Source organism: Scyliorhinus canicula, chromosome 3 (genome assembly GCF_902713615.1).
Source record: "Scyliorhinus canicula chromosome 3, sScyCan1.1, whole genome shotgun sequence".
Classification (NCBI taxonomy): Eukaryota; Metazoa; Chordata; class Chondrichthyes; order Carcharhiniformes; family Scyliorhinidae; genus Scyliorhinus; species Scyliorhinus canicula.
The window spans coordinates 61,319,389-61,341,211 of record NC_052148.1 but is presented as its reverse complement, the minus strand read 5'-3'; positions in this window follow the sequence as shown (position 1 = coordinate 61,341,211).

The window sequence follows — 21,823 nt, the reverse complement described above, 5'->3', positions numbered from 1 at the left end:
AAAGAGGCAAAAACACAACGAAAAAAACATGCAGCGAGAAACTAAACGTAGGACTAATAAGGGAGAAATACAATGGAAAACACTTTGACTCCCCCTCAGCCCACTGATGGTAAATAGGTTTGGGAGATGACAACATGTTCAGAACTTTGTAGAGGAAAGGAAGGCTTGAGATGGGCTTTAGTTTCTAAGGCAGACTGGCGATGGCTGGGTTTTTTGGGGGTGGGGCTGGTGATGATGTCAGGCTTGAAAGGGAGAGGGACAGTACCTGAGGAGAGGAAATTATTAACTGCATCAGGTGATGTGAGGGAGACTGGGTGGTTAGCAGTTTAGTAGGAATAATATGAAGTGAGCAGGAGATGAGTCTCATGGACAAACTGAGATTGGTGAGATTGCAGGGATTGGGGATAGAGTACTAGATTGGATTGAGGGTTGGCTCACTGACAGAAAGGAGAGGATCGGGATAAAAGGCTCTGCGATCTCCACGACAGCTGCCTGCTAGCCCCCTACACGGCTGTGAATCTGTGGCCTTTTGACGCCAGTTTTCCTGGCAAAAAAGATCACAGTTTTCACGACGGCATGGGAACATGGTCCCTGAAACGGAGATTCCAGCCCCACATCTGGAGTATTGTGTCCAGTTTTGGTCTCTTTATTTGAAGAAGGATGTGCTGGCATTGGAAGCAGTTCAGAGGAGGTTCACCAGATTGATTCTGGGGATGAAAGGGTTGATGTACGAGGAGAGATTAAACAGTTTGGGTGTGTATTCGCTGGAGTTTAGAAGAATGAGAGGAGATCTGACCGAGGTATATAAAATACTAAAAGGGATTGATAAAGTAAACATAGACCAGATGTTCCCCCTTGTGGAGCAATCTAGAATAAATGGTCACAGATACAGGGGGGGAGTCTCCCGTACCCGGCGGGGCGGGGGCTATCGGCGGGCGGAGTGGCGTGAACCACTCCGGCGTCGGCCCGCTCCAAAGATGCAGAATCCTCAGCACCTTCAGGTGCTAGGCCGGCGCCGGAGTGGTTTGCACCCACTGGCTGGCGTGGAAGGCCTTTGGCGCCACGCCAACCAGTGCCGAAGGAGCAAAGAAAGGGACTGTTCAAAGGAGAATAACCAGCCTGAGAGAATTAGGGCGCGATTCTCCGCCCCCCACGACGGGTCGGAGAATAACGGGAGGGCCTTCCCTACATTTTTCCCGACCTCCCGCTATTCTCCCCCCCCCCCCCCCCCCCCCCCCCCCCCCCCCCCCCCCACGGCCGCCCCCCGACACGAATCGCCAGTTCTTTTACGGCGAGCAGCAATTCTCCCCTAGCCGATGGGCCAATTTCCCAGGCCTTTACGGCCGTTTTCATGAACGTCAACACACCTGCTCTCACCGTTCGTGAAAACGGCCGCAAAGTGCCGTTCTGGGGAACCATGGCACCGATTGGCACGGCCGCACCACGGCCGTGCCAAGGGTGGCATGGGCCCGCGATCGGTGGGCACCGATCGCGGGCAGCGGGTCCGAACCCTGCGTACTCTTTGTTCCTCCGCCGCCCAGCTGGATCAGTCCGCGGGGCGACTGAGAGGCATGACGGCCCACGCATGCGCGGGTTTCACGCATATGCGTGATGACATCATCCGCACATGCGCGGATTGGAGCCATCCAATCCGCGCATGTGCGGCTGACGTCATCGTGCGCGTCAGCCGCCGTTACCCTTGGCGCACGGGCTTAGCGAAGTTCGCTAAGCCTGCGATGCCATGGTTCACGGGGCCCCCGCTGCTAGCCCCGCCCGGGGAGCAGAATCGGGCCCCGGGAGGGGGCGTGGAGGCTGCCGTGAAACACGGCCAGTTTCACGGCAGCCTTCACGACTCTCCGCTTTTGTGGAGAATCGCGCCCTTAAAGTTTTACTGGAAGATTTTCAGGGATTGCACAGGAAACAGCTATTTTGGGAAAAGTCACATGAACGCAGCCTATGATTGGTGGACAGCAAACCTGTAATTTCTCAGAGTACATCAGACATGCCGCTATGCCAGGGATTGGTGCATTTGATGAATTTGCTCTCCATTAGGTGAAGCTTCATGAACCTTTGATTTCTACAATTGAGGAGTTCTGACAGTGCATCCAAGATACTATTCCAAATATAAAAGTATTCCTATGAACCTGAGGATTGCTATCAGCCTTTCCTTTCCAAAAGAAGATGTATCCCCTTGATTGTTCCTTCAGCTGCCCTCCCCAGAAAGGCAGGTCTCACTGAGGCTGGCAATGTCAATTTGACAACTCAAGTGGGAATACAAGTTGAAAATCCCTTTTCCGAAATGCTTGGGGCCGAGTGTGTATCGGATTTAGGATTTTTAGGATTTTGGAATATACTGTGCATGTGTGGTGTGTGTTGTGAACTGTGCATGTGTGGAACGTTGGAAACTGCATTTGTGCGGTGCGCATTGTGAACAGCGCTTGTGTGGTGCGTGTTGGGAACTGTACATGTGTGGAGCATTGGGATCTGTGCTTGTGCGATGTGATCTGCGCTTGTGTGGTGCGCATTGGGAACTGAGCTTGTGTGTTGCCTGTTGTGAACTGTGCTTTTGCTGTGCGCATTGTGAATTGCACTTGTGTGGTGCGTGCTGCGAACTGCGCTTGTGTGGTGCGTGTTGTGAACTGTGCTTTTGCTGTGCGCATTGTGAATTGCGCTTGTGTGGTGCGTGTTGGAAACTGTACATGTGTGGAGCATTGGGATCTGTGCTTGTGTGGTGCGCATTGGGAACTGCGCTTGTGTGGTGCGTGTTGTGAACTGTGCTTTTGCTGTGCGCATTGTGAATTGCGCTTGTGTGGTGCGTGTTGTGAACTGCGCTTGTGCGGTGCGTGTTGGAAACTGTACATGTGTGGAGCATTGGGATCTGTGCTTGTGTGGTGCGCATTGGGAACTGCGCTTGTGTGGTGCGTGTTGTGAACTGTGCTTTTGCTGTGCACATTGTGAATTGCGCTTGTGTGGTGCGTGTTGTGAACTGCGCTTGTGCGGTGCGTGTTGTGGACTGCACTTGTGCAGTGTGCATTGGGAACTGTGCATCGCCCAGGGGCCTTGTGGGATTTCCTATTGTGACATCACATCAACGCTGGAAAAAAAGTGCAGATTTCAGAATATTTCGGGTTTTGGAATTTCAGATAAGTTCTTCATTATGGCCAATAATTCTTTTTTGTAAAGTTTTTTAATTCAATTTTTAACATTTTAATATTTTAAATGTAACACAATCAAATTTAAAAAAAAATTCCCAAACCCCTCCTCCAACCTCCAACACCGCAGTAACCCAAACTAAACACCCCCCTCCCCCCATTACCCCCTCCCCCCACAGGAGGTGATGGTAACCAACTCCTTAAAGTGTAATATAAACAAACCCCATCTCTTGTGGCACCCCTCCCTCGCCCCCCTCAAAATTTACTTAATCTTCTCCAAATACAGGAATTCGATCAAGCCCCCCAGCCAAACTGACGCACAGTGTGGAGAAACTGACCTCCACCCCACCAGGACCCACCTGCGAGCAATCAGTGAGCTGAAGGCTAAAACATCTGCCCCCGCTCCCGTCTGCAGTTCCGGCAAGTCCGACACCCCGAATATGGCTCCCGGAGGACTGGGCTCCATGCCTACGTGCAGGATTGCCAACATGGTACTGAAAAACGACCTCCAGAATTTCTCCAACTGCGACAGGACCAGAATATATGTGTATGATTGGCTGGGCCCCTCCCACAACTCAAACTATTGGCTCATCCTCGACTTCATCAGGTGCGCTCTATTACCACCTTTCGCTGCATCAACCTCAGTCTCGCACACGAGGTTGAGGTATTCACCCTCCGCTGCACCTCGCACCACAACCCCTCCTCCAGCACCTTCCCCAACTCCTCTTCCCACTTAATCTTAACCCCCTCCAAAAACGCCCTATCCTCCTTCAAAATCTTCCCATAGATCGCTGAGATGACCCCCTTCTCCAACCCCATCACCGACAGCATCCACTCCAACAACGAGGAGGGCGCTGCCAACGGAAAAGTTGGGAAAACCTTCTTCTCAAAATTCTGCACCTGCATATACCTGATATACCACCGAGGAATCGCAAACTTCTCCGTCAAATCCTCCAAGCTCGCAAAACGCACTTCTAGAAATAAGCCCTTCATTTCCATCATCCCCCGTTCACCCCTGTTGCTCTTTTCTTTGTCTAAACCACAATGTGTTTAACCAGTATATGATGGACAAATGGTCACACAAGTTGTTTAGTACAATAATATTTTATTTAACATACACAAGGTTATTTACTTAATTAATCACACATTCATGCACATTGGACTACAACTAACACACTTAAACAACCTTAACTTAACTTCCAGGTGACCAGCAAATACAGAGCAGATATGTCCTTATCTGGATTCTGGTTGCCTGGCAGCACTGAAGTTCTTTAGGTGGTCCATGTCTTGTTGTCGTCCTCTGTGGATGGCTTAGGCTCTTGTCTTGGCTTGTGTTTGTAGCTGTGTGGGGCAGCACGGTAGCATGGTGGTTAGCATAAATGCTTCACAGCTCCAGGGTCCCAGGTTCGATTCCGGCTTGGGTCACTGTCTGTGCGGAGTCTGCACGTCCTCCCCGTGTGTGCGTGGGTTTCCTCCGGGTGCTCCGGTTTCCTCCCACAGTCCAAAGATGTGCGGGTTAGGTGGATTGGCCATGCTAAATTGCCCGCAGTGTCCTAAAAAGTAAGTGGCTGCAGCACTTTATACTTCCGGTAGTGGGAGGGGCCATGGGTGGAGCCATGGGCGGAGCCAAGGGTGGAGCCCTGTACAAGCTCCTCATCTCCCCCTATGGGCAGAACCGCGCAACGGCTCACAGACAGAGCCCACAAAGTCATAATACAATGCAATGTAATACAGTTGAATTACAATACAGTATGAATTCACCACAGAAGGGCCATACCCCCTGACTGCCAACCTCTCTGGAGCACCGTCTTCTGAAGCCTTGCAACTTTACCTGCCGAGGCAAACAACAAAATCAACCATTCCACCCACATAAAAACGCCTTCGACAAAAAGACCGGTAGGCACTGAAATCCAAATAAAAACCATGGTAAGATATTCATCTTTACCACCTGTACCCGGCCTCCAATGACAGGGGGAGGAAGTCCCATCTCAACAAATCCACCTTGACCCTACCCACCAGGTTCGTGAAATTCAATTTACGAATCCGGGCCCAGTCCCGAGCAACCTGCACCCCCAAATACCGAAAGAAGGTCTCCACCACAGGAAGCAGCAACCCCCCCCAAGCCAGCTTTTTCCCTCAGAGAAGGCACCAAAAACACTGACTCCTTTCCAGATTCAGCTTATAACCTGAAAAAAGCACTGAACGCCCTGAATAGCCCCATTATATCCCCCACCGTGGGATCCGAATTGGAGATGTACAACAACAAATCACCGGCATACAAAGACACCCAGGGCGGAATTCTCTCCCCCCCCCCCCCCCCCCCCCCCCCCCCCACGCTGGGCGGGAGAATTGCTGGGGCACCGTGCGAGTCCCGCCACACCGCCCCGGCACTCGCACGCGATTCTCCCACCACCCCCAAACCAGCGCGGCGAGGATCACAGCTGGCCGCTCGGAGAATCGCCGCTCACCGTTTGCAAAAGGCGAGCGCTGATACTCCGGCCCAGATGGGCAGAGCGGCCACCCCAACATGACAGGTTCCCGCTGGCGCCTTCCACACCTGGTCGCTGCCGGCGGGAACTGCATGGAAACGCTGGGGGGGGGGGGGGGGGGGGGGGGGGCGCGGCCTGTGGGGGGTGGGACCTCCGATGGGGTCTGGCCCGCGATTGGTGCCCACCGATCGGCGGGCCGGCCTCTGTAAGGGAGGACGTCCTTTCCTCCGCCGCCCCGCAAGGTCCATCCGCCATCTTCTTGTGGGGTGGACTCGGGGAGGACGGCAACCGTGCATGATGTCATTTACGTGGCGCCGGCCGCATCATTTACACGGCGCCGCTTTTTACAAGGCGCTATGGCCCAGCGCGCATAAATGACGCAACGCCGCTCCTAGCCCCCCAGGGGCGGGAGAATAGGGGGCTGGGAATGGGCTCTGACGCCGGAGTGAAACACTCCGGTTTTCACTCCGGCATCGGCACTTAGACACCTGTTGGAAGAATTGCGCCCCCTATGTTTCAATCCTACCCCCCCCCCCCCCCACCCCCTCTCCCATCCCCTTCCACGTAACTGAGCACCTCAGCACAATGGCCAAAAGCTCCATTGCCAACGCAAACAGGAGGGGGAAATGTTTCCCAATGTAACTGAAAATACCCTGAATTCACCTCATTCATGCACACACTTGCCTTCGGTTCCCTATATAACAATTTGACCCATGCCACAAACTTAGGCCCAATTCCAAACCTCTCCAACGCCGCAAACAAATAACTCCACTCTATACGATCTTTTCCACATCCAGCACCACCACCACCTCTGGCTCCCTCCCTTCTGATGGTGGGAGCAACAAGTTTAATAAACACTGCACATTTGAAGACAACTCCTTACCCTTTACAAACCCTGCCTGATTTTCCCCAATCACCTACGGAAGGCACTCTTCCAACTTAAGGTCCAATGCCTTGGCAGGAACCTTGGCATTCACATTTAGCAGAGATATTGGCCTGTAAGACCCACACTCCACCGGGTCCTTATCCTTTTTTAGCAACAACAAAATGGATGCCTGACCTATCATCTCTGGGAGTGCCCCCTTCGCCATGGTTTCCTCAAACATCTCTACCTACAGCAGCGCCAGCTTATCCAAAAACCTTTTATAAAACTCCACAGGGAATCCAGCAGGCCCTGGTGCCTTGCAGATTTGCATCTTCTCTATTGCTGCCCGAACGTCCTCAATTCTCATTGGCTGCCCCAACCTTACCCTCTCCTCCTCACATTCCAACCCTCCTTCCCCCAAGAAGTCCCTCATATCGCCTGATCCCCCAGGGGCTCTGACCTGCACAACATTTCATAAAACTCCTCAAACACCTTGTTTACCTGCTCTGGCACCATCACCAGGCCCCTTGCACTATCTCAAACTCGAACAATCTCTCGCATGGACGCCTGCCGGTGGAGCTGGCCCGCTAACAAACGACCGGCCTTCTCCCTATGTTATGGCCAATAATTCTTGAGATTATTCATGAATGTTCTAACATTCCAAGTTGAAAAATGTAAAGTTGTCTTTCTTTAACCACAAAGATGGAGATCCCACAGGATGTGGTTTTCCAGCCAGGTGGAATTGGGACAGCCTATTTTTAGGGCACCTTTTCTATTACCCCCTTCTTATTTGGGGTAAGCAGAAGCTATCGTGACGAGGACTGCTGCTGCTCCTGCACAAAATTAACCTCTGTCCAACCACAGGAATTTAACTGCCTCCATGCACCTTTCTCCTGTATGCAGATTCATGACTAGGGGCTCCCAGGTTCACAAGCATGTCTACATCACCAATTTTCCATTTCTAGTACACTTTTCAAAGAAAGCCTGGTAGAAGCTTGCTTGTGATTTTGCTTAATGTGGGGACCTTGGGCACCATCATTACCCACTAAATTTAACAAGTTGGCAGTCAGATTTCTCTGATGTGTTGAACCATAGTGTCCGGGGTCACCTTGTCGCTGCAGGCTTCCTCCTTCACAGCCAGTGGGATGCACAGTCTTCCTTCGCCTGTTCTGCCATAGAGGACATTGTGAACCAAACTCTGTCCGGCAACTCTCCCTGACCTTGCCATCACGTGCAGCACAACCGACAGCAAGGAGCTCCAGGTGGCATCGCTCAAGAGATCATCGAAGATCAAGATGGTGATCCTCACATTGCTACTGAGTTAGGGAACACATTCCTGGATCCACCCCACGTGAGTGCCTTTCCCGTCTCTGATTCCATGAAGGTGTAGAAGAATGTTCCACCCATTTCGAAGCAGAGTGGAAGATTTTAGAATTGTTAGCAGCCATTAACCAAGCAGCTGGTAGAAACGTAAATACATAGATACATAGAAGATGGGAGCAGGAGGAGGCCTTTTGGCCCTTCGAGTCTGCTCTGTCATTTGTCACGATCATGGCTGATCATCCAACTCAATAGCCTAATCATGTTTTCTCCCCTTGGCATTTGATCCCATTCTCTGCAAGTGCTATATCCAGCCGCCTCTTGAATATATTCAATGTTTTAGCATCAACTACTTCCTGTGGTAATGAATTTCACAGGCTCACCACTCTTTGGGTGAAGAAATGTCTCCTCATCTCTGTCCAAAATGGTTCACTTGAATCCTCAGGCTGTGACCCCTGGTTCTGGATGCACCCACCATCCAGAACACCTTCCCTGCATCAACCCTATCCAGTGCTGTTAGAATTTTATATGTCTCTATGAGATCCCCCCTCATTCTTCTGAACTCACTCCAGCGAGAACAATCCTAACCTAGTCAATCTCTCCTCATATGACAGTCCCGCCATCCCTGGAATCAGTCTGGTAAACCTTTGCTGCACTCCCTCGAAAGCAAGAACATCCTTCCTCTGAAAAGGAGACCAAAGCTGCACACAGTTTTCTAGGTGTGGCCTTACCAAGGCCCTATATAATTGCAGTAACACATCCCTGCTCCTGTACTCGAAACCTCTTGCAATGAAGGCCAACATACCATTAGCCTTCTTTACCGCCTGCTGAATCTGCATGCTTACCTTCAGCGACTGGTCCACAAGGACACCCAAATATTATGATTTGTTCTAAAACAAAATCAAAATACACTGCACAAAAATACCTGGGTGAAGATTTTCACCTTCACTGCCTGGGTGGTAATCTTGCCCATTCTTTCTGTTGAAATCAATTAAGTGAAAATATGTCAGAATGTATGAAGGCAAAGGTAGCCTTTGCCATGTTACTGCCCCGGTGGTGAAGATGTAAATGTATCTCACGGTACATTTGTACACGGTACAAAGGGGCCTCACGGTAGCATGGTGGTTAGCATCAATGCTTCACAGCTTCAGGGTCCCAGGTTCGATTCCCAGCTGGGTCACTGTCTGTGTGGAGTCTGCACGTCCTCCCTGTGTGTGTGTGGGTTTCCTCCAGGTGCTCCGGTTTCCTCCCACAGTCCAAAGATGTGCGGGTTAGGTGGATTGGCCATGCTAAATTGCCCGTAGTGTAAGGTTAATGGGGGGGCTGTTGGGTTACGGGTATACGGGTTACGTGGGTTTAAGTAGGGTGATCATTGCTCGGCACAACATCGAGGGCCGAAGGGCCTGTTCTGTGCTGTACTGTTCTATGTTCTATGTATCCTATCAAGCTTTCTCACAGCCTCCAATAATCATTCCAGTTTAAACTACAGCAAAAGTGGAAAATGTAGGCAAAGACATTCAGTAAATAGTTGTTTGGCTGTCCAGGACTTAAGCATTTCTGAAAAAGAAGAGACATGTCAAAGCTTTTTGTCTTGAACTCACCTTGCCAGTGCTCTGATGAGTGCCAGGCTAAAAGCTCTGACATGTCTTTCTTTCCAGTAATACTCAAGAGTAGTCAAATTAATTGGTATGCACTTGCCCAATTTTACCCCAGTCTTGAATAAATATGTTTCATTTGAAACCCTCTAATTCATGAAAGATTTATGAATAGAGCCAACTAAATTGTGCAATTTTGGTAGCTGTCATTTCAATCAAATTATGAATGAAAATTCAGGGGAAGGTCAGTGTGTGCCAAAAAACCGAGGTGGAATGTTTGAGAAGAAATATTTATGTTCTGTGCATGTGACAGGAAGATGTTGTTATTTATCTCTTTTGTGATGCATATTTTGGATAAAAGAGGGAAATGTCACAATTGATGGTATTTTATTTTGGCCCTTTCCTCTGACGGAGGAAACCAAGGTAAAAGCTACTAACGTTGGCGGGACCGGACGTTCGCACGCCATCGCAAAACACACCATGGGAGGGGGGGAGGGGGAAATCCCCTCCAACGTTTCTGCTTTTTCAGGCTGGAAAATACAATCAATACAATCAATAAAATCCACTGCAGTTCTGTAGGTTCTGAAATTAATTTACGCTGATAAAACTCCAAGATAAATTCCAAGATAAAATGAAGATTTTTGTAATCGGTAATGGATGAACTTCACCGTGCCCCAGCATTAAATGCTTTGCAGAAGAGAAATGTTTGATCTGAGAGAAATGCGGCTTCATAGATCCTGTTTTGCACAGTGGGATGTTTTCCAAAGAGATGTTCAGAAATGAAAGAGGAAACTGGGTGGACGAGGTTCTTGGAAAAAAACATCATAAAACATCATAAAAAAACAGAATACTTTAAAAAATGTTCCCACTGTTAATGTTTTTGAAACATCAATAGGAATAAGTCTCTTTAATGAATTGACGTGTAAAAGAACCGATTATAACATACTATTGATTCATCTTACCGGATTGCAGAATGTAGTTGATGACACATGTGACAATCACACCATTGTGCCAAGAGTATCCTATAACAACCTTTCGTCTAATCAAAACAAACCCCCAGCGATCTGAATATAAGGCATTATATGCATGCAGATGTCTGTATTTCATTTATATGTTGCCCACAAATATTTGTTGGTTTTCTAAATATAATTTGTTTGAGCAAAGAGATCCAGATTTTTTTTGTTTCATGGTTTTGCTGCTGAGCTGTAAACAAAACAGAAAAGCTCAGCTGAAGCTGTGAGTGATTATGAACATCACATTTCTGTGACCAATGGTCATAGAGTTTTACAGCACAGTAAGAGGCCCTTCAGCCTATCGTGTCTGTACTAACCATCAAGCACCTATCTATTCCAGTCTCACTTTCCAACACTTGGTCCACAGCCTTGTATGCTATGGTTTTACAATTGCTCATCATAGAATTTACAGTGCAGAAGGAGGCCACTCGGTCCATTGAGTCTGCACCGGCCCTTGGAAAGGGCACTGTACCTAAGCCCACATCCTATCCCCATAACCCAATAACCCCACCTAGCCTTTTTGGGACACTAAGTGCAATTTAGCATGGTCAATCCACCTAACCTGCACATCTTTGGACTGTGGAAGGAAACCGTAGCACCCGGATGGCACCCACACAGACACTGGGAGAACGTGCAGACTCCGCACAGACAGTGACCTAAGCAGGAATCAAACTTGGGACCCTGGCGCTGTGAAGCAACAGTGCTGACCACTGTACTACCGTGCCACTCATACGATGCTGTCCACTATCCTTTCAGACAGTGAGTTCCAGATTCCCACCACATTCTGGAAGAAAAAGGTTTTCCTCAAATCCCCTCTAAATCTTGTGCCATTTCCTTAAATTGATGCCCCCTGATTATTGACTTCTCTACAAAGGGGAAATGGTTTTTCCTATCCATCCTGTCCATGTTCTTCATAATTTTGTACACCTCAATCAGGTCGTCCCTCTGTCGCCTCTGCTTTGAGAAAACAACCTCAGCCTAATCAACCTCTCTTCATATCCACAATACTCCAACCCAGGCAGCATCTTGGTGAATTTCCTCTGCGACTTTTCTAGTGTAAACACATCCCTCCTATAGTGTGGTAACGAGAACTGCAGACAGTACTCCAGACGTGGCCTAATGAGTGTTTTTCTACAGCTCCATCATAACCTCCCTGCTCTTATATTCTATGCCTTCGTTAATAAAGGCATATATCCCATATGCCTTCTAAACCACCTTGTCTACCTGTCCTGCTTACCTTCAGGGATGTTTGGACATGCACCTCAAGGTCCTTCTGGTCCTTTGTACTTCTTAGCATACGGCTGTTTATTGTGTATTTCATTGCCTTGTTATTCCTGATGAAATGCATCACCTCACACTTTTCAGGGTTAAATTCAATTCGCCACTGTTCTGTACATCTGATCAGCCCATCCATATCATCCTGTAATCTAAGGCTTTCTTCCTCACTATTTACCACACTACCAATTTTTGTGTCATCTGCAAATTTACTGATTATACCTCCCACATTCATGTCCAGATCATTAATTAGCTCTACAAACCGCATGGGATCTCTGTGATACACCCCTGGACACAGATACGAAAGAAAGTACTAATTTGTTTAGTTCTCGTTGAAATAACAAGGAGAAACTTCTCATTCAATAATTTGCCACAAACAAATTGTCCATGTTATGTTTCTGTGGGTTTTACATTTTTCACAGTATAGACAAAGGATAACCAGGTTGCCGCACCATAGCTTACTCCACCAGTTGTCAGACTTTATTGCAGAGGTTGTTGCTTGCTCACAGTCTACGATGGAAATGAGGGAAATCTCTCATGTCCCTCTTATGATGTTGCCATGCAATCATGTGGCATACTACACAGAATGTTACAATGCATAACACCCCTTTATGCAGCATGTCAATCTAGTAACGCGGGGAGATGCTGCATTAGATCTGTGGAGTGATCTAAAGAAACAAATAGTCCCATTTGACCCCGCCATCGAATTATTTTTTCGGGCTGCACTCAGCCTCAATTCCTACACTGAGCAGCTCCGTTGGCGTGCAGGAAGAGATTGGAGACCCCATGACATGCCCCAACTCATCTATTGGCTGGTTCCCGAGCTCGCCTGCACCCCACCTCCTACGGCCAAGGCGCCCTGGGCCCGATCACCTTTATGAGCAAAACGCCACCTGGGTACCTTGAAATTCCAGCCTGGTACTCTGGCAGTGCCCCTGCCAGCCATTAAATCTTGCGGGTGTAATGACTGTCGGGAATCCCAGAAGAGTCCTCTCACAAGATCTACCAGCTGCGTCCTGTCCTATTTCCGGTGGGATGTGGCCGGTAAATCGTATCCCTGGTTTATATTTCTGACCCAGCTTTTGTTGTTTCTATTGAAATTCTTGAACCACTTGAACCATTATCAGTGTGTGATAATTTATCACAAGCATATGATACAGTGTACCTTAGGCTAAAGATCATCATTCTGACGAGGGGTGATTGTGTTGTTTTTCAATTTTCTAATCACAAGGTGGGAAATGTGGAATTTGATTGGCTTAATTGGGCAGCATGGTAACATAGTGGTTTGCACAGTTGCTTCATAGCTCCAGGGTCCCAAGTTCGATTCCTGGCTGGGTCACTGTCTGTGCGGAATCTGCACGTTCTCCCCGTGTCTGTGTGGGTTTCCTCTGGGTGCTCCGGTTTCCTCCCACAGTCCAAAGATGTGCAGGTTAGGTGGATTGGCCATCCTAAATTGCCCTTAGTGTCCAAAACATGTTAAGCGGGGGTTACAGGGTTATGGGGATAGGGGAGATACGTGGGCTTCGGTAGGGTGCTCTTAGTAAGGGCCGGTGCAGACTCGATGGGCCGAATGGCCCCCTTCTGCACTGTAAATTCTCTGATTCTATGAAGACGCAAATCACAAAATCGGATCGATTGACCTTAACTTGGAGTTCAAGAAAATGTTAAATGATCAAAACCTGGCTATGCAAATGGTGATTGGGATTAGTTTCAGGAACTTTTACAAGAGAAAGGTTGGACTGCAGTTTTCTCGAGTGATGCAATTGATGTATGGGTACAATATTGATCAGCGATTCATGATGCTCTTGGAGAAAATGTTCCAATGAAGAAAATGGCTTCACAAAGTAAAACCACTCTGGGAAACAGAGCAAATATGAGAAGCAAAGAGACAACGGCAGTTTGCTCAGTTAACTTGTAGAGTGTACACGGCAGAAGAAAATTGTATTAATCGTAATCGATCTGCTAACAACCTCAAATCTGTAGTGCGGCAAGAGCTGCTGGATTCTCAAGGTACAGTTTCAGAAAGCGAGGACAGTCAACCATTCTGGAACTATGTAAAGTTCAACCAGAAAGTAAGAAACCTTACTGGCCCACTATTTAATCCAGTAACTGGGGAGTCACTGATAATCCTCAATAATGTGCTCAGATATTTAGTGATTTTTGTTCAACAGTCTGCACTGTCGAAGATTTAGATCGAGTCTCGGTTGCTTCTGCATGATCAGCTGATCGATTGGAGACCATAAACTTCACTCCTGATGGTCTTCAAGAAAGGCTATCCAGGTGCAAGAATTTTGTCTCTCCTGGACTAGATTAGATACCTTCTAATGTTCTGAAAAGAGGGGGATTTTTGTTTTGCATTTGTTTTATCTGCTCTTTAAACACAGTTTGGAAGATAGAGAAACACCCAAAGAATGGAAAACTGCTCTTGAAAGGACGCTGAGAATTATCGGACAATCAGTTTGACTTGCCACATTGGAAAATTAATGGAATCTTGTGTTGCAGAGATCATCTGGACATTTTGGAATAAGGAGTGTTGTCTTATTGGGGAAAGCCAGTTTTGTTTCATCCCTGGGGGGTTCATATGCCTCACAGTTAGTTGAATTCTTAGAAGATATGACTGCTGTAGTTGTCAGAGGTCAATGTAATTTACTTGGCTTTTCAGAAGCTTTTAATTCAGTGACACATATGCGGTTATGGAACAAATTATCTGCATTGGGGATTAAAGGCAAACATTACCACTGGATAAAATATATTTTTTTTAAATAAATGTTTTTTATTGGATTTTTGAACAAAGTATATTTGCCGTTATGTACACAGGATATGATATATATATATAAATATATAAGTAGGTATCTGTTTGTGCCGGCAAGACAATTCCGGAAGGCAATCCTTGAGTGGGTCTGATGCCGGTGTTGCCCCTTGCTTCTCCCGGACTGATTTCGCTGCTGTTGTCTTCTTGTGCACACTGTCGCTTCAGCCGGCCCTCCCGTCTTCCTCCTGTATTCTCCTTTTTCTCTGTTCCTGTGGATGTCAAGTTGGTTAATGTTTCCCTGCCTCCCCCCCCCCCCCCCCCACCCCCCTCTCCCCTGCCTACTTCCCTGGTTCTCCTATATTGTTTCATGTCTCTTCCCTCCTCCCCCACCCCTCCATGTGGTTCGCCTTTCCTTCTTCTTGTTCTTCCCCCCTCTCCTGGTCTATCTCACCCTCTCATGCTTTGGCTGCTTTCCCCTGGTTCTTGGCTACCTGGCTATTCTTCTGCTTGTTTGTTGGCCACAAACAAATCCCGGAACAATTGGGTGAACGGCTCCCATGTTCTGTGGAATCCGTCATCTGACCCTCGGATGGCAAATTTGATTTTCTCCATTTGGAGAGATTCGGAGAGGTCGGACAGCCAGTCTGCAGCTTTGGGTGGTGCTGCTGACCACCAACTGAACAGGATTCTACGGCGGCCGATCAGGGAGGCAAAGGCAAGGGCGTCTGCCCTCCTCCCCAGGAATAGATCTGGCTGGTCTGAAACCCTGAAGACCACCACTTTCAGGCATGGCTCCACCCTCACCCCCGCCACTTTGAACAATGCCTTGAAGAAGGCAGTCCAGTGCTCCACAAGTCTGGGGCATGACCAGAACATGTGGGCGTGGTTGGCCGAGTCTTCTTGACACCGTTCACATCTATCCCCCACCTCTGGGAATAACCTACTCATACGAGTTTTTGCTAAGTGGGCTCTATGTACCACTTTTAGTTGCGCAGGCTAAGCCTTGCGCACGTGGAGGTAGAGGTGACCCTATGCAGTGCTTCGCTCCAGAGTCCCCACCCTATTTCGATCCCCATTTCATTATTGTTGCGTCTAGTATGGTGTCAGCCCTTTCTACCAGTCGTTCTTACATGTCGCTACAGTTTCCTTTCGCTAATATGCTTGCGTCCAGTAACTCTTCCAGTAGTGTCTGCCGTGGCGGGTGTGGGTAGGTCCTTGTCTCCTTTCGTCGGAAGTTTTAGAGTTGCTGGTACCTTAGCTCATTCCCCCTGGCTAGCTGGAATTTCTCTGTCAGTTCGTCCAGTGTTGCGACCCTGCCGTCGGTGTATAGGTCCCTGACTGTCAGTGTCCCCCCATCCTGTCTCCACCATTGAAGATGGTGTCAGTCAGTGCTGGTGTGAACCTATGGTTGTTGCAGATGGGAGCTTTGTCCGACATTTCGCTTAGGCCAAATTGCTGCCGTAGTTGGTTTCAGGAGTTGAGGGTGGCTGTCACCACCGGGCTGCGAGAGTGTTTTTTGGGTGGGGTGGGAATGCTGCCGTGGCGAGGGCCCGGAGGGAGGTCCCCTTGCAGGAGGCCTCTTCTGCGCGCATTCACTCGGCTTCTGGCTCCTTGATCCATCCCCATATTCGCTCAGCCGTCGCCGCCCAGTGGCAGAATTGTAGGTTTGGGAGGGCTAGCCCTCCCCTGGATTTTGTTTTTTGTAAGACCTTCTTTGGGATCCTAGCATTCTTTCCCTCCCATACGAACGCCATGATTAGTTTGTCTAATGCTTTGGAAAAGGCCTTGGGGATGTAGATCGGGATGGATCTGAATAGGAAGATATACCTGGGCAGTACGTTCATTTTGATCGTCTGGACTCTCCCCGCGAGGGAGAGTGGGATTATGTTCCATCTTTGCAGGTCCTTTTTTACTTCCTCTGTCAGACTGGTGAGGTTCCATTTGTGGATCCCTTTCCAGTCATAGGCTATTTGGATCCCCAGGTAGCAGAATTTGTGTCGGGCTTGTTTAAACGGCAATGCCATTAATGCTACCACCCCCCCTACTTGTGGGTGTACCGGGAAGATCTCGCTTTTGCTCATGTTGAGTTTGTAGCCCGAGAAGGCGCCAAACTCTTTCAGGAGCGCGATGATTCTGTCCATGTTGCTTTGTGGGTCCGAAATGTAGAGGAGCAGGTCATAAAATCATTTTTGTTGGATCGTGTGGAAATGGTCATTATTAAATGGTCATTATTAAATCCAACACATGTTTCTCCGCAGCTGATGCCAAAATCGGGAAAGGCGATTGGCTGAAAATTGTGGCGGGTGCTGGGTTCATGCCAATTTGAAATTCTCCGAGCCTCGACAGCGGTGCCACTCTCCACGTACAGTAAACATTATTTGTATATCATTAGCGAGTCTGGCCCGGTATTCTCCGGGGCCTCTGCGATTCTCCACCTCCGGCAGGGGGAATTCCCAATGGCGAGGGTCACTTGTGCTTTCAGAAATTGTGAAACAGGTGCTGTGCTTGCTGAGGGAGAGGGGAGGGGGGGGGGGGTACAGAAAGTGTCCAACATCGCCAGCCATAGTATGCTGACAGTTGTGCTGCTGGCTGGGGGGGTGGGGGGGGGGTGGGGGTGGGGGGCTTCTGCTAAGGCCCGGGGGGGGGGGGGGGGGAAGCGTAGCGGGGGGGCTGGCCGTGAGGTGGGCTTTGGGGTCGGAGTAGACTGGCACAGAACATCATCGCTGTGCAAGCCGCCAACTACCCACTGTGAACATTAAAGAAGAAATAAAATCTCATGTGTACGTTCATTTTAATAGTCTGAACCCTGCCCAGCAAGGATTGGATTGGATTGGATAATTGTCACAGTGAAAATTATTTTTCTGCGTGCAGCTGAAACAGATCATTCCGTACATGAAAAGAAATTACATAATAGGGCAAACATAAAACACACAATGTAAATACATAGACACAGGCATTGGGTGAAGATGTGTGAAGAGATCAGGGGCGAAATTCTCCGACCCCCAGTAGGGTCGGAGAATCGCCTGGGGCCGCCGAAAATCCTGCCCCCGCCGTGGCAGAGATTCTCCACCACCCGGGAAGTGGCGGTGGCAGGAATCATGCCACTCCGATCGGAGAGGCCCCTGCGGTGATTCTCCGGCCCGCGATGGGCCGAAGGCCCGCCGCTGGGTGGCTTCTCCCGCCGCCGAGGTTTGAACCACCTCTGTAACGGCAGGATCAGCGGCGCGAGCGGGCCCTGGGGTCCTGGGGGGGGGGGCGGGGGGCAATCGGACCCCGGGGCGTGTCCCCACGGTGGCCAGGCCCGCGATCGGGGCCCCCCGCTCAGACTCCGGGCCAGTGCCCTGGTGCACTCTTTCTCTACCGCCGCCACCACGGCCTTCGCCATGGCGGAAGCGGAAGAGAAACCCACATCGCGCATGCGCCGGTGGTGACGCCAGCGGCAGCTGGATGCTGACGTCACCACCGGCGCATGCGCCGACCGGCGAAAGCCTTTCGGCCAGCCCTGCTGCCGGGCGGCGGGCCTGAAAGGCCACTGGCGCCGGTTTTTTGCGCCAGTCTTCTGGTGCCAACCGCTCCGGCGTGGGGCTAGCCTCCAAAGGTGCGGAGAATTCCCCACCTTTGGGGAGGCCCGACCCCGGAGTGGTTGGCGCCACTCCCCTACGCCAAGAACCCCCGTCACGCCGGGTAGGGGAGAATCCCGCCCCCGATCAGTCCATAAGAGGGTTGTTTAGGAGTCAGGTAACAGCGGGGAAGAAGCTGTTTTTGAATCTGTTAGTGCGTGTTCCCAGACTTCTGTATCTCCTGCCCGATGGAAGAAGTTGGAAGAGTGAGTAAGCCGGGTGGAAGCAGCCTTTGATTATGGGCTGTGGTCACGGTTCTCTGTAGTTTCTTCCGGTCTTGGGCCGAGCAGTTTCCATACCAGGCTGTGATGCAGCCAGACAGGTTGTTTTCTATATGCACCTGCAAAAGTTGGTAACAGGGGGAGGTCATCCCACTTCTGTTAGTCTGACTTGACACTATCAACCAGATTAGTGTAATTCGATTTTTAAAAAAAATTTAGAATATCCAATTAATTTTTTACAATTAAGGAGCAATTCAGTGTGGCCAATCCACCTACCCTGCACATCTTTGGGTTGTGGGGGTGAAACCCACGCAAACACGGGGAGAATGTGAAAACTCCACACAGACAGTGACCCAGAGCTGGATCGAACCTGAGACCTCGGCACTATGAGGCAGCTGTGTTAACCACTGTGCCACCGTGCTGCCCAGTGTAATTTGGTTTATGATGTGAGGCCCAATTATGGGCCATCACAAGATGCAAGCGAAAGCTAGTCTTGACAAGGCGAAAAGGTATCCCCAGTTGATCTCCCCTCAGAGGTTGACCAAGAAAAATTGATAGTGTCAAGTCAGACTTACAGAAGTGGGATAACCTCCCCCTGTTACCAACTCTTACTAAGTTCAACTTGTACCCAGTAAAGGAGCCCAAACTCCTAACCAGCTTCATTATCTCAGCAATGGAGGATACTGGGTCCAGAATATAAAGACGTAGGTCATCCACGTAAAGGGACACCCTATGCTCCACCTGATTTATACCCTTCCACTTACAGAGGACCTCAGAGCTAGCAAAGTATTCTATTAACCAAAGCAAACAGGAGTGGAGGCAGCACACACCCCTGTCATGTGCCTCTATTCAACGGGAAATTACCAAAGTTCAGGGCATTCGTACAAACATAAACAGTGGGGGCTTATGTAGTAGTTGAATCCAGGAAATAAACTTGTGGCCAAATACGAATCTCCAAAGAATCCACTCTATCAAATTCCATTTTGGCATCTGGGGAAGCAATTATCTCCTGTTCGGGCACCGAGGCGAAAAGAACAACGATTAGTGGCGACATATGTTGGCCGACAATTGTCGAGCCTTAATAATAATAATAATAATAATAATAATCTTTATTACTGTCACAAGTAGGCTTAAATTAACTCTGCAATGAAGTTACTGTGAAAATCCCCTAGTCGCCACCCTCTGGCGCCTGTTTGAGTACACTAAGGGAGAATTCAGAATGTCCAAATTACCTAACCTGGATTAAACCCACGCAGCCAGAGGGGAATGTGCAGACTCTGCACAGGCAGTGACCCAAGCCAGGAATCGAACCTGGGAACCTGTCGCTGTGAAGCAACATGGCTAACTACTGTGCCAACATGCTGCTCATGACGAAACCTGTCTGATCCTCTGAGATCACCTCTGGGAGGCAGGGCTGCAGCCACAGTGCTGCATTTCGACAAGTAACAACATCCGCATTTAAGGGTGAATACGAACCATACTCTGTTGAGTCTTTGTCTTTCTTGAGAATCAAGGAGATAGAGGCCTGTGTGAGGATAGCAGGCAATGAAGCCCAGGATAAGGAATCATTAAACATATTCAGAATTAAAGGCACTAACTGCTCTGCGACTATCTCACAAAATTCAATGAGGAAGCCATTCAAGCCTGAGGCCTTGCCAGTCTGCATCAAACCAATGCATTTTATAATTTCCTCTACCGCAATGGGGATTCCAAATCCTCGCTTCTCTCCCCCTTCACAGCTGGGATGGATAAACTGTCGAAAAAGTCAGTTGTGACCGATCCCTCAGACAGAGGCTCTGATCTACAGAGACCCCGAAAGAATGATTCAAAGGCCGCTTTAACCTCAGGAGGACAGCAAGAAGTCTTACAACACCAGGTTAAAGTCCAACAGATTTGTTTTGAATGACTAGCTTTCAGAGTACTGTTCCTTCCTCAGGTGAACCTCAGGAGGGGCAGAAAGCAGGCTGCCACTTCAGTTGCGTACCTGAACAAGGCTCACTGGCCTGTAGTTCCCTGGATTATCCTTACTACCCTTCTGAAACAAAGGAACAACATTGGCTATTCTCCAGTCCTCCGGGACATCACCTGAAGGCAGTGAGGATCCAAAGATTTCTGTCAAGGCCTCAGCAATTTCCTCTCTTGCCTCCTTCAGTATTCTGGGGTAGATCCCATCAAGCCCTGGGGACTTATCCACCTTAATATTTTTCAAGCTGCCCAACACTTCGTCTTTTTGGATCTCAATGTGATCCAGGCTATCTACACACCCTTCTCCAGACTCAACATCCACCAATTCCTTCTCTTTGGTGAATACTGATGCAAAGTATTCATTTAGTACCTCGCCCATTTCCTCTGGCTCCACACATGGATTTTGTCGCCTGCCCTTTAATGGGCCAACCCTTTCCCTGGCTACCCTCCTGCTTTTTATGTACGTGTATAATATCTTGGGATTTTCCTTAACCCTATTTGCCAATGACTTTCTGTGACCTCTTTTAGCCCTCCTGACTCCTTGCTTAAGTTCCTTCCTACTTTCCTTATACCCACATAGGCTTTGTCTGTTCCCAGCCTTCTAGCCCTGACAAATGCCTCTTTTTTCGTTTTTACGAGGCCTACAATATCTCTTGTTATCCAAGGTTCCCGAAATTTGATGTATTTATCCTTCTACCACACAGGAACATGCCGGTCCAGAATTCCTTTCAACTGACATTTGAAAGCCTCCCACATGTCAGATGTTGATTTACCCTCAAACATCCGCCCCCAATCTAGGTTCTTCAGTTCCCGCCTAATATTGTTATAATTAGCCTTCCCCCAATTTAGTACTTTCACCCTAGGACCACTCTTATCCTTGTCCACCAGCACTTAAAAACTTACTGATTGTGGTCACTGTTCCCAAAATGCTCCCCTACTGAAACTTCTACCACATGGCCAGGCTCATTCCCCAATACCAGGTCCAGTATAGCCTATTCCCTAGTTGGACTATCTACATATTGTTTGAAGAAGCCCCCCCGGATGCTCCTTACAAACTCTGCCCCATCCAAGCCCCTGGCACTAAGTGAGTCCCAGTCAATATTTGGGAAGTTAAAGTCTCCCATCACAACAACCCTGTTGCTTTTACTCCTTTCCAAAATCTGTTTATCTATCTGCTCCTCTATCTCCCGCTGGCTCTTGGGAGGCCTGTAGTAAACCCCCAACATTGTGACTGCACCCTTCTTATTCCTGATCTCTACCTATATAGCCTTGTTGCCCTCTGAGGTGTTCTCCTGCAGTACAGCTGTGATATTCTCCCTAACCAGTAGCGCAACTCCTCCACCCCTTTTACATCCCCCTCTATCCCACCTGAAACATCTAAATCCTGGAACGTTTAGCTGCCAATCCTGTCCTTCCCTCAACCAGGTATCTTTAATGGCAACAGCATTATAGTTCCAAGTACTAATCCAAGCTCTAAGTTCATCTGCCTTACCCGTAATACTTCTTGCATTAAGACATATGCACTTCAGGCCACCAGTCCCGCTGTTTTCAGCAAC